At 50.1% G+C, this 12,758-nt stretch overlaps 1 protein-coding gene across 2 annotated transcripts in view; it reads right to left on the reverse strand.

Annotated features, from left to right (window-relative positions):
• The window catches only part of ZBTB7A (zinc finger and BTB domain containing 7A), a 71,605-nt gene extending 62,597 nt beyond the window's left edge, over positions 1-9,008 (reverse strand). Inside the window, exon 1 of one of the 2 annotated variants that reach the window (XM_077332202.1) lies at positions 8,487-9,008. The gene's annotated coding sequence lies outside the window, so the exon portion shown is untranslated. Of the gene's footprint in view, positions 1-7,561; positions 7,594-8,486 lie in introns of those variants that run through there. The other variant, XM_077332201.1, reaches the window with a different exon arrangement.
• Positions 9,009-12,758: the final 3,750 nt, after the last annotated feature.

Here is a 12,758-nt window from a genome sequence, read left to right on the forward strand (position 1 = left end):
GTCTACTGAATCAGACCCTTAGGTCATCCAACTCTGCACTGTCTACCGTATCGCCTACTGGAGATGCCAGGGATTAGTCCTGGGGCCTTCTGCATGCCATGCAGATGCTCTACCACTCAGCCATGGTCCCTTCCCTCAAAGGAGGAGGAAGGTACCAACATTTGGACTTTCAAAAGTCCTTCCCTTAACAATAAGAACATGAGTTGCCATTACATCCAAAACCAACCAATGGGCATACTGGGCCTGACCTAGGAACTCAGCCAATGATGATAGCGCTTCACACACATGGCAGGCCTGATCAAGCCATCAAGCTACTACAGAAAGATCTGTGATGAATCCAACCAGCACCAGGCCTTATCCTCATTAGGACACACTCTGATAACCTGCAAGAGCAACATTGGGACGAGAAACTTTTTGTTGCCGAGCCTGCACAAAACGAGGGCCAACAGACTCCAGAGAGATCATCGGCATTATTCTTCTAGTGCGAGAAACATCTAGAATGGATTGCTGATACCAGGAACGAGTGGGCTTCCCTGCGAGTTTCAGATGCCGGAGCTTGAAAAGCATAAATTTAGACAGCAGGGACATGCAGATCCATTTGGGAGCATCTGGGCACATTTCGGAGGATGAGATAGCTAAAACGTTTTCCTCGAGTGTGCTTCGAGAAAAAAAACAGAAGACGGTAAGGGTCGGAATTCAAGCGGGCATGGATGTTGCAAGGAGTCAGCCACGGAGGGCATGCTTTGCGTGCAGAACATCGCTGGTTCACTCCCTGGCATTGTCAGTTAAGTCGCTCTACGTGGGCCTGCCCTTGTCCTTGATCCGGAAACTTCAGCTAGTGCAAAATGCAGCTGCAAGGGTCTTCACTGGGCCCACATCCAGCCGGTGCTGAGGCAGCTGCACTGGTTGCCAATTGATGTCCGGATCCGGTTCAAGGTTTTGGTTTTAACCTTTAAGGCTTTACGCGGGTTGGGACCCCCATACCTGAGGGACCGCCTATCACCCTATGTGCCCCGCAGGGCCTTATGCTCTGCAGGGGAAAACCTACTGGTCGTTCCTGGCCCCAGAGAAGCGCACCTAGCCTCCACCAGGGCCAGGGCTTTCTCTGTCCTGGCCCCTACCTGGTGGAATGAGCTCCCAGGGGAGCTGCGGGCCCTGCGGGAGCTGTCAGTATTCTGCAGGGCCTGTAAAACGGAGCTCTTCCGCCAGGTCTATGGTTGAGGTAGGGATTGGCGAGGAAGAACATTGCCCCCCCTGGGGGGTTGAAGTATTCATCATTACCCTCCATCCCCCAATGCCCTTGTTCGGGTAGAGGAGAGGGGTATTTACCGCCGTGTTGGGTATTTTTATAGTCTTTTAGTGGGGGTTTTAATGGGGGATTTTAAGACTACTGTTACCGGCCACGAGCCTGTAGGGAGTGGCGAGAAATAAATCGAATAATAATAATAATAATAATAATAATAATAATAATAATAATAATAATAAGTAGTAGTAGTAGTAGTAGTAGTAGTAGTAGTAGTAGTAGTAGGTGGTCCAGGTCGCAGGTGTTAGGTAATCTCTCTTTCTATCTGGAAAGTCACTGCCCGTCCAGAAGAGACAACACCTACACTACACGTTTTGGGAGAAAGCAGCTTTTGATTTCCAGCCCCAAAGGTAAGCAACTGATTCATCCCCAAACCAGCTCTCCTGGGGTACCTGCTTCTGAAATCTCCACACCTTGATGCTCTCGAGGTCGTTCCTTGAGATTCCTTCCATGGCACAGCTTTGGTCTGCGCAATGAGGACGGAGGCTCAGTGGAGCCACGCACCTTCTTTAAAGCCACACGCAACATATGGGACGCGCACGAAAAGGTTTCTTCGTGGAACAGCACTTCCCTAGGCCACCGTTCAGAAACACAGCCGGGCACAAGCAGGATCGAGACACGTTTTGAGGGAGGAGATCTGGCGGAAGGGGCTTGATCGGGGAGGCTGGAAAGTGTTGGCTTCTCAAGGCCGGCACAGTTCCTGTGGCCTCCCAAGCTGTGGTTCTCTGAGGGAAACACCCCACCCCTGGTCTCCAGTTCATTTGGGGGTGCCTCCTCCCCTCCAAATGTTCCAGAACCGGATTGAACGGCAGCCAGAACTGGAATTTAAAACAGGAACACGCTCTCCCCACTGGGGCTTTGGGGTTATTTTTAGGCCGTTTTCACAAGAATGAACATACACAGTCCATTTTACACACCATAACACGGGTGGCTGAATTGTGGTTCTCCAGATGTCCATGGACTACAATTCCCATGCTGCCAGGGGCTCACGGGGATTGCAGTCCATGGTCATATGGAGAGCCACAATTTGGCCACTCCAGCCGTAGTATCTTATGGGCACACGAGGCGGCTTGCCCCTGCCCTGAGTCATTAGTCCACTGAGGTTTGGGCGTTTGCAGGAAGAGAAGGTGGTCTAGTCCAGGGGTAGTCAAACTGCAGCCCTCCAGATGTCCATGGACTACAATTCCCAGGAGCCCCCTGCCAGCAAATGCTGGCAGGGGGCTCCTGGGAATTGTAGTCCATGGACATCTGGAGGGCCGCAGTTTGACTACCCCTGGTCTAGTCTAATACCTGGTCTCTGGGACCTTTGGAGATGGGAGGGATTGTACCTGGGACCTTCTGCACACAGAGCAAGGTGCTCCACCAGTAAAGTGCATCTCCTCCCCTTCGAATAATCTACAATGGCCAGCCCAACTCTTCCCAAGACAGTTCCAGATCATCGACTCCCTCATGATTAAACATTTGTTTTCCAAGGTTGAGACGCGGCCTGAACCCAACTTTAACTATTAACTTGCTGCCTAACCTGCGTGGGTGTCTTGTCTTGTGGTGGCTCAGGAGATAACCCACACAAAGCTTCCCTGCCTAAACGCCGCTCCGCGTGGAAGCCCTGCCGTCCCTCATGCTAACGTCTTTCACCTTGCCGGCGTCACAGGACATCACCGGTTCTTTTGTGAGGAAAACGCCGCCGCCATCTTTTCCCACAAGGTTGCAGATTCCTATCAAGCCGTTTCATCAGTCACCCACACTGTTTGGGGAAGGGCCTTCTACCTTAGGTGGTAACTGGCTGCACCATGCAACAAGTCTTCCGACACCAGCGTCCTGTGCAATGTATACCATGTACACAAAAGTTATCGTGTAAACTCACATTGCCTAAGCCAGGAAAAAAAAAACTGTGGCCCAGTTTATGACTTTTCTGGTCACAGGGCGACACCAAAGCAAGGAAAGAACTGGATGTTGGGATGTGGCCAATGAATGTGGCCAGCTTCTTCATACTTCCAGATGCAAGCCTCTCGCTAGATTGTTTCTTTACAGCCGAGCTCGGGTGCTATCGTGGTTGAGGTGTTTGACTGGGGACATAAGAGACGTGGGCCCATTCTGCACGTATTGGATAATGCACTTTCAATGTGGTTTCGCAGCTGGATTTTCCTGTGCGGAATAGGAAAAGCTACTTCCATATGGCCTTGAAAGTGCATTATCTAACGCAGGGGTAGTCAAACTGTGGCCCTCCAGATGTCCATGGACTACAATTCCCAGAAGCCCCTGCCAGCATTTGCTGGCAGGGGCTCCTGGGAATTGTAGTCCATGGACATCTGGAGGGCCGCAGTTTGACTACCCCTGATCTAACGTTTGCAGAATGGGCCCTGGTTTCAAATCCCTGTTCTGCTACGAGCAGTTGTGCCCTCTCAGACTCAACTACTATACAGGGATGCTGTGAGGACAAACGGGAGGGAAATCCTGCATGCCATCTTACATTCCTCAGAGAAATGTCAAGATGAGCAGACCAAAACGGGTAGAACAGATTCTCCGCTGAAAGCGAACAGGGGATTTAAAGAGCCCATCAATAGCAGGCTGAAGCAACTTCAGTGGCGATGATCATTCGGCTCAGGCCTGGGGTATTCGACGTTCATCACAATTGTTGCCATACCCTCGGTTGGACCACCACAAGCACCATGTTGGCCGCTCAGTTCAGCTAGATCCTGGTTGACAGCGGCCGACCGGGAAACCTCCCTTGGAAATGCCAGTTCACCCCTGATCTCAGGAATCTATATTCTACGCTGGAGTAAATTCTGTATGGGCTGCCACATGCCTCTCCGTTCACACCACACGCACAGAGTGGTGTAGTGGTTAGGAGTGGCGGCTCCTAATCTGGTGAGCCAAGTTTGAATCCCTGGCCCTCCACATGCAGACATCTGGGTGACCTTGGGCTAGTCACAGTTCTGATAGTACTGTTCTGACAGAGCAGTAACATCAGGACTCTCTCAGCCCCACCTACCTCACGGGGTGTCTACTGTTGGGAGAGGAAGGGAAGGCGATTGTACGTCACTTGGAGACTCCTTCAGGCAAGGAAAAGCGGGGTATAAAAACTAACTCCTCTTCTTCTAATTATCCTTAGTGTTTTTCTGCAAGGCCCTGACCACTTACAAGAGTCAGCCCTGTTTGACTCGGTTAACACGTGTTGCTCATAAGGCCTCTTCCTTCCTAGAACCCAGATCCTCTGCTCACCCCACCCCCCCAAGCCCTCCTGTCTAGTGGCAACTGCCTGACTGGCCATTGCTCCTGATGTTCATGGGAAGTACCCAGTGGACTTGTGCTACACCAGATGACTGCACTGCTTACAGGGAGGCGAAGGACTGGGTATTCCAGTTTCTGGTTGAAGCAGATGGAGGAGGCCAGAGACGATGGCATTCCGGCCCTCGAGATCCCGATTTCCCAGTTTGAGCCCAATTAAGCAAGAACAGCTGGTGGAAGAGAGGAGACTCCCAACGCCTTCTTCCCAAGCATCCTGGCTCTGTGGGCCCCCAAACAGGCCTCGGCAACAAACCCTTGTGATTCAGCCCTACGGGTTCAGCGTTGATGGGAGCCACACGGGTATGAAGAAAAACGGGAGGGTGGAGGTCGGGGGAGTATTAACAATCAGTCTTTGAGCAGCCTCCTCCACGCCTGGCCTCAGTGCCAAAGAAAAGCAGGGAGGGGAGACCGAGCCAGTACAAATTTGCATGCTCCCCACCCTCTCTCTCTGCCAGAGCGGCTGTTTTGTTAAATCCACAAAGTGGGTAACTTGTACTGCCTTTCTCAATCTCCCAGCTCTCCAGGGCTTTAATGTGAAACAGGACCCCACCCAAGTCCCCTCCTTCGCAAAAGGCAAAAACAAGACCCGGCACATCTCGCGCTCTCCTCGGCTCACCTGCCCCTTCTTAATCGAGCTACCGCTTTCTCTAGGCACGGCATCATTTCCCCTGCTCAGATCTCCCCCCTCCCCAGTCTCCTCCACGTGCCCCGCTTCCACTAAGCTGTCCAAAAATGTCTTTATTTGTTGTATAGAAGGAAGATAGTGACAGCAGATGACTTGAAGCTCCTCTGATTGATACTCTACATCAACATTTAGGGCCATTTATTTTTGTGGACCCCCTTCAAGATCAACAGTTCCTTGCTGTGAGTGACACACACATATTTTTACCCACCCCACCAACTCTAAAAGGCAACCTCTACAGCTGTCACAGCAGTCTGGTTATGTGACTACCATGTGGCCAAGTCCTAGGTTCCACTGTAACTGGTGGTAAATCTCCACATTCCCAGGAACTGATGTTTCTCAAACTAGGATGGGAAATCAAGCTTGGGTACCAGATCCAGACCACATCTGGACGCATTCTGCGAACACTGGATAATGCACTTTCAACGTGCTTTTGCAGCTGGATTTTCCTGTGCGAAACAGGGAAATCTACTTCTTACGTGCACTGTAAGCCAACGTGCGCAGAATGGGCTGGAAGGGTCTATAGATCTCCTAGGGTAGCCTATAAACTAACTCCCTGACAGTGCTTTGAATGCTGGTGGTACACAGACAGCCACTTTTACAGAAGGGCCCTGCCAGGAAGGGATTCATACTCATCACAGGAAAAAAAGGAACAGCTCCTTGCAAATCTGATTTTATCTCATCACACACCTGGTATTTGAACTTTCATCACTGACCCATCATTCTTGCTTTGGAGGCAGCCTCTCTCCCTTAGCACAGCTGCCTCAGTTCTCTTCACACCCTCACTTGTTTTACAGGCTTAAATGCCGCCTATCACAAAGGCACACAAAATCCTTCACATATGACATTCTATGTATCCCACAACATTCCCATGTAAACTGCCCTGGGCTATATGGGAGGGCGGTATAAAAATCTAAGAAAATAAATATACCAACACTTTGGGTCCAAATTACCTTCCATTTTCCAGTCACCTTTGCACCATCTGTTAGCCCTCACCCATTCACCCCAATTCAATTTCCTTTACATGTGCTTTACCAGCCAATCCCCCAAACTCTACTGTTCTCTTCCTCATCTCTCTCCCAACTCAGCCATCACTTATTCCCCTCCCCATATTACAGCAATTTAACCAGCAACTTTCAAGTATGAGATGCTATTCAGATGGATTAGCTCATTATTGCTTAAAGCTGAGCGCAAGAAACCACATCTGGCCAAGGTCATGTTGCAAAATCATAACCAAAGTGAAATTTAGATGACAAACTCGCACATTCCCTGTTCAGCCAGTGATAACATACATCGGCCTTGCAAACATGGTGTCCAAAGTTACCTGCTCATTGGTCCACACATAGGCAACTAAGTCATTTTTGGCTAAAAAAGAAACCGCAACCAAAAAAACACTAAGATTCCAAGAGAGATTGAAACCTGCAGGCCGCTGCAGCTACGGTACACCGCAGACTCGAGGATGAGCAATACCTGAAATTTCTGTCTTTTATGGAACAGGATTGGATGCAACTTAATGATTCCAGCCACACTCACCAAAGCCAAGCCAAACTCTACAGCCTGTTGAGTTCTTTGCAGTTTCCAAAATCTACTCCAAATAAAAGCCTGTGCAGCTTTTTGGATCCCTTCCCGAGAGTTCACCAGCTCGCCAAAACCCATTCCCAGCAGAGGAAAAGATCTGAATCAGGCCTCAGCCATGAATCACCTAAAAGTTACTAGCTCACATTATCTCCCCCCCCCCCCCCATTTAAGTCAGTCCACCTGTCACTAGGCCATTCATTAGTGACAGTTTAGAAACAAACAGTCAGGAGCTGGGTATTAGAAGCTGCCCAAAACTATCTAATTAGGAAGCTGGTGGCAAAATCAGATTTTGAACCCAGAGCCCTCCTTACTCCAGAGCTGTTTATTGAATCCTGGGACAATAAGCAGCTCTCAAATCTCTTCCCCAGTTCTGTCCCTTGCCTTTTCCCCAATTCCAAGCCCCACAACCAGTTACATCATATCCCTCCCCTCGCTCAGAATTTGCCCTCTAAACATAACCCACGCTACTTCCTCCTTAATATTCCCACCTCTAAAGTTTAAATTCTCCCAGTCTGACGCGTCTTGCTCTCGCAATTTGCCCTAAGGAAGGTGAGAAGAACCCCCCTCCTCAGCAGCCGTCCCTCCTCGTCCTTCATAGCACCCAACAGTGAAGCTTGGGAGAAAGGTGAAGTGAGACAGAGCCCCGCCCGGGCCTTATTCTAGGCCTTGCATCCCCGGTCTTTCCTAGACGCCGCGCCCAAGGACCCCACCTCTTCCCCGGGGAGGGGTTGAGGTTGGCCCGCTCGAGCCCTTGGCCGCTTTCCCCTCCCCCCACCCCCCAAGCTCCCCTCGGTCCGCCATTGGTCAAAACGGAGGCCAGAGGGGAAAGACGACGCAGACTGACTTCTCATTGGCCACTACAGCCGCCTGTCAACACGCCTCCCGCGGAAGGACGGCTCCGGCACCGTCGCAGGGCATTTCGGGAGACGTAGTGCCGGTGCCTATTGCACCTGCAGGCAGGAGGAGGGCGAAAAAACTACAACTCCCAAGAATCCCGGCAACTTTTTTCCCCTTTCCCCCCTTAGCTTTCAAGCCCCCTCCCTTAAAAAAAACATATCCTGCCCCCCTCCTTACCCTCCCTGAAAGCCCCAGCCTCAGCAAGTACAACGTATGCACGCAGCACAGAAAGGCAGGGCAGGAAGGAGAAGAAGGGGGAGGGGGTGGAAAGTTATTTCCAGCTTTCCCCCCACCCCCAACTTAATTGCAACCCCCTACCTCTCGCACCAGCCTCGGAGCTCCCTAACGTTAAAGGACAGGCCGAAAGATTAATTGCTACCGCCGCTTTTATTGCATTACACCGTCCGCATTGCAAACAGCCCCCCCCCACAACCTCCTAACTCACTCAGTCCACCTTCACCTTCACTCTGCCCCCCTCCCCAGAAACCCAAACGTCAATCTTCTCTGCCAACACGCTCCCATCTGTGCCCCAATCACACATGCAGCCCGGAATCCCTAGATTGCTTGGTGGTGGGGGTGAGGGTTAAAGTTAGGATTAAAGTCACAAGGAACAGGGTGGAAAAGATGATGGGGGAGAGAGAGATCAAGGAAAGGACTCCCCCCCCCCCTAACAGAGGGGCCAGATCTCTTGATAAGCACCCCCCAAAGAAAGATCCCCCCTTTATCCGGAGTTCTTACCTTGTTGGTCCTGAGGGTGTGGGGCCAGGAGGAGGAGGAGGAAGAGGCGGAGGGGGGGGGGGGGTCCGCCTGGAGTTTGAAGTCAATTCCTGAGCTGCTCTTCCAAGTCCTTCCTCCCTCCCTCCCTCTTCTCTCTCCTCTTTCTCTCTGCTGTCCCTGCCCCTACTGTAACAGTAGATGCAAAGCCCCGTATGATGCTGTGTAAACTCCCTTCCTGGTTTTTCTAAGGCTATAATGGGCTCCCCTCCCTTCTCTTAAAGGTGCAGCCGCAGCAGCTCTTGGGGGAAACCTGCAATTGACAAGGGAAAGTGACACGGGGCCGCTTCGCCGCGCCGCGCCGAGCCTTTGCAAACTGGCTTGGCAAGTCCTGTTGCTGGGCTGGGGATTTTTTTTTTCTTGTGCAAAGGAAGAGGGAGGCGGGGGGAAGAGGGGGGGGAATGGACTGACAGCAAATCAAGGCGACCCCCCCTCCCGGGGCTCGTCTGCCACGTTTCACCCTTTGCCTTGGCTTCCCCCTTGGTGTGCCAAGGGCACGCTTGATTACATTTTCTCTCTCTCTCTCTTTTTTTTTTGCGAAGCCTAGCCTCCCCCCACCCCTTCACTCTCCCTGACCCCACCCAGACAAGAAAGGACCCTGCTCCCAGCCGGCCTCCCGGCCCTCCCCGAGCCATGGCTGCTGTCCATGTTATCTAACTCAGAACACGCAGATCAGCACGGAGCTGTTCCTGGAGGATGGGGGCGACCAAACCACACACGCACACACTCACACACACAAACGCAAGGAAAAGCAAACTCCAGCTGCCGGCCCATGTGCGGTGGAGGAAAGGGAAAGGCAGAGAGAGAGAAGGGGAGCCGCATCCCGAGCTTTTAGAAACCAGCAGACAGTCAGAATTCTTATTTTTGCAGTTTCAGGAAGTTCTGAGACGGCGTCGCGACCCGAGAGCAAAAGAAAAGCCATTGCAGTGCTCCCTTGAGTGCCTTTCATGGTTAGATTGCAAACAGACGCCTCTGATGTCCATTCGGCGTTTGGGAGTGTTCCGTGATCGCCACATGGCATTATTTTGGCTGTTACCCTTGCGACATGGCTCGTATTTTAAAATGCCCGTAAGGCAAGGGGAGGGGAGCAGCTAATGGCTGAGGGCAGGATTCGAACTCAGATGTTTGGCGTTCACGGTTCTGTCTCTTCTCCATTGTGTTAGCTCTAGCCTCCTCATGACAGCACTGTAAGGTAGGTCGAGATTAGGATCTCTCATATATATATTTTTAATTCCCATAATACTAGGGGAGGGGAGCTGCTGATGCTGAAAGTCTCTGGCCGAGGCAGAATTCGAACTCAGATGTTTGGGATTGACAGCTCCGTCTCTTTCCCATTATCTCATCTCTGGTCTTCCCCAGGACAGCACTGTAAGGCAGGTCGAGATTAGGATCTCTGCATGGGGAGGGGGAGGCCTGAGAAGTGAGAAATCACATGAAACAGTCTACTCAGTATTGTCTACTCAGGCAGGCAGCTGCTCTCCAGGGTCTTGGGATCCCTGTATGGGGAGGGGGAGGCTAAGAACTGAGAAATCACATGAAACTGTCTACTCAGTATTGTCTGACTCAGGCAGGCAGCTGCTCTCCAGGGTCTTGGGATCCCTGTATGGGGAGGGGGAGGCCTGAGAAGTGAGAAATCACATGAAACTGTCTACTCAGTATTGTCTACTCAGGCAGGCAGCTGCTCTCCAGGGTCTTGGGATCCCTGTATGGGGAGGGGGAGGCCTGAGAAGTGAGAAATCACATGAAACTGTCTACTCAGTATTGTCTACTCAGGCAGGCAGCTGCTCTCCTGGGTCTTTCACATCAGCGACTGCAGCTCTGGATGTTGTAACTGGAGAAACCAGGGATTGAACCTGGGGCTTTCTGCATCCAAGCAAATGTACTGAGCCACAGTCCTTCCCTATGGCATGCCTTGAATGGGAGACACCCCCCTCCCCCCATACACACACATACACACTTCGATCTGAGAGTTACACCGAACCTGGCTCAACTCTCCCATTTAGGCTGGGGTTATTTTCGAGCTCAGCCCTTCCGGGGTGGCTTAGATGGCGGGTGAAGGGTTGAGTGATAATCCAGCAGTTATGGTTTATCTGTTATTGCTGGATTAAGTCTTAGCCACTTTCACTTTTTGTTTTGGTGCAGCCGTCAGCATGCAAGGTTGATTTTGAACGGCTTTTCGTTCAAGGAAAACAAAGATACCCCCTCCCAATTCTTCCAACACAGCAATTATACTCTTGGCAGCACTGCGGTGGTTGTCTCGTTGCAGCCCTTCTAACAGTCCGGTGAAGTCGCCTTGACAGCCTGGAACCTACAGGAGGGTCAGCTACCATATAAGGCTGTCAGAATCCAGGCCCTGCTTCAAGTTCCCTCTCTTTTGGAGAGCCAGTGTGGTGTGGTAGTTAGGAGTGGCAGCCTCTGATCTGATGAACTGGGCTCGATTCTCCCCTTTCCTTCCACGTGCAGCCAGCTGCGTGACCTGGGGCCAGTCCCAGTTCTCTCTGAGCTCTCTCAGCCTCGCCAACAGGCACAGGGTGTCTGTTGTGGGGAGAGGAAGGGAAGGTGATTGTAAGTAGAGTTGTCATGACCCCTCTGGCCACCAGTCGCGGGTGGGGAGAAGGGTTGTCAGGTCCAGATTGGGAAACTCCTAGAGATTTGGGGATGCAGCTTGGGGAGGACAAGAACCTCAGTAGGGTGGAATCCACCCTCCAAAGCAGCCATTTTCTCCAGAGGAACTGATCACTGTCGTCTGGCATAAATGAAACCCCTTTGCATAGTAAAAAGCAAAGTTCAGAAAATAGCACCTCCTCCTTCTCCTCCTCTTCTTCTTTGGAGGTCAGATTTATGCCCACAAGGGATAGTCTTTTGGGTGGTAGAATCGTGACAAGGAATGCTGCATTTTTGGATGCCAAACCTATCTTTCTTTTTGGCACCCGCATAAAACATCTAAAAGAAATTCACAGGCATTTAAAACCGTGGTTTCAATCTCCCCCTGTGATTTTAGTTTGCGTTCTACTGTTAGTACTTAATTATTCTATACGTATCAAGACCTGTCGGAGGTAAAATTTCAAATATTTAAACGAGGAGCGTTGAAAACAGGGCTGGCCAAACTGTGGCTCTCCAGATGTCCATGGACTACAATTCCCATGAGCCCCTGCCAGTGCTGGAAGAGGCTTCATGGGAATCGTAGTCCATGGAGATCTGGAGAGCCACAGTTTGGCCATCCCAGGAGCCAGGGCAGAGATGTAAAAAGGGAAATGGAGAAATTAAACACTCCCCACTCCTTGATATCCCCTCCCAATTCTTCCAACACAACAAATTAAAATTTGGGGGGAGCTCTGAAAAGAAAGAATCGTTTATCTTTTGGAATAAGTGAAATGTTTCTAAAGGTAAGGAATTATTAAAATGTGTACTGTGAAGATGCTAACATGATTATTCTCTTGTATACTACATGCCTCAACATTTTCAAAGATGTGCCCAGTGTTAAAGTATTAATTTTAGAATCATAGAGTTGGAAGGAGCCATATAGGCCATATAGTCCAGCCCCCTGCTCGACGCAGGATCAGCCCAAAGCATCCTAAAGCATCCTAAATTTTGGAACTCAATACGCTCTATCGTGTAAAAGTGTTTTTAATCTTAGAAAGTTTAATTCAAAATTCAAATACTCTGCTAGTCCACTTGTGACCACCAGAGCGAATTTCTCTCTCAGTAACACACTTTTGCTTTCCATGAAGATATATTAAGATGAAGATACATTCAGCCGTGTTGATCTGAAGCCATAAAACAAACTTTGAGCCCAGTGGCACCTTTTGGAACTAAGCACGCTGTCATGCAGAGAGGAGCTGTAAGCTTTTTAGCTATAATTTATCTCACTCATCCTGCATTTTGACTTCTGCACGAAAATAGAGTCTAGTGTTTCTCATCTATGAGGATTCACCGTTAGACCTCCTTATGGTTCTTTTTTCAATGGCTTGATTTGAACTGAGGACAGTTTTTCCTGAAATGTTTTCAACATATTCTGCAAGCAATTTCATTCTGAAAATAAATTCTTAATTGACAAAGGAAATACTTAGTCAACAATAGTTTATTCTTACTCTTCCTTGTACTTATACGATACTTACTTTTTTTGTATGAACCTTTAAGACCAACAACGTTTAATTCTGAGTATAAGTTCACAACATTAAACTTTGCTGGTTTTAAAAGTGTCACAGAACTCAAACGTTGTACTTTTGTTTTCTG

The sequence above is a fragment of the Paroedura picta genome, chromosome 4, assembly GCF_049243985.1.
Source record: "Paroedura picta isolate Pp20150507F chromosome 4, Ppicta_v3.0, whole genome shotgun sequence".
Lineage (NCBI taxonomy): Eukaryota > Metazoa > Chordata > Lepidosauria > Squamata > Gekkonidae > Paroedura > Paroedura picta.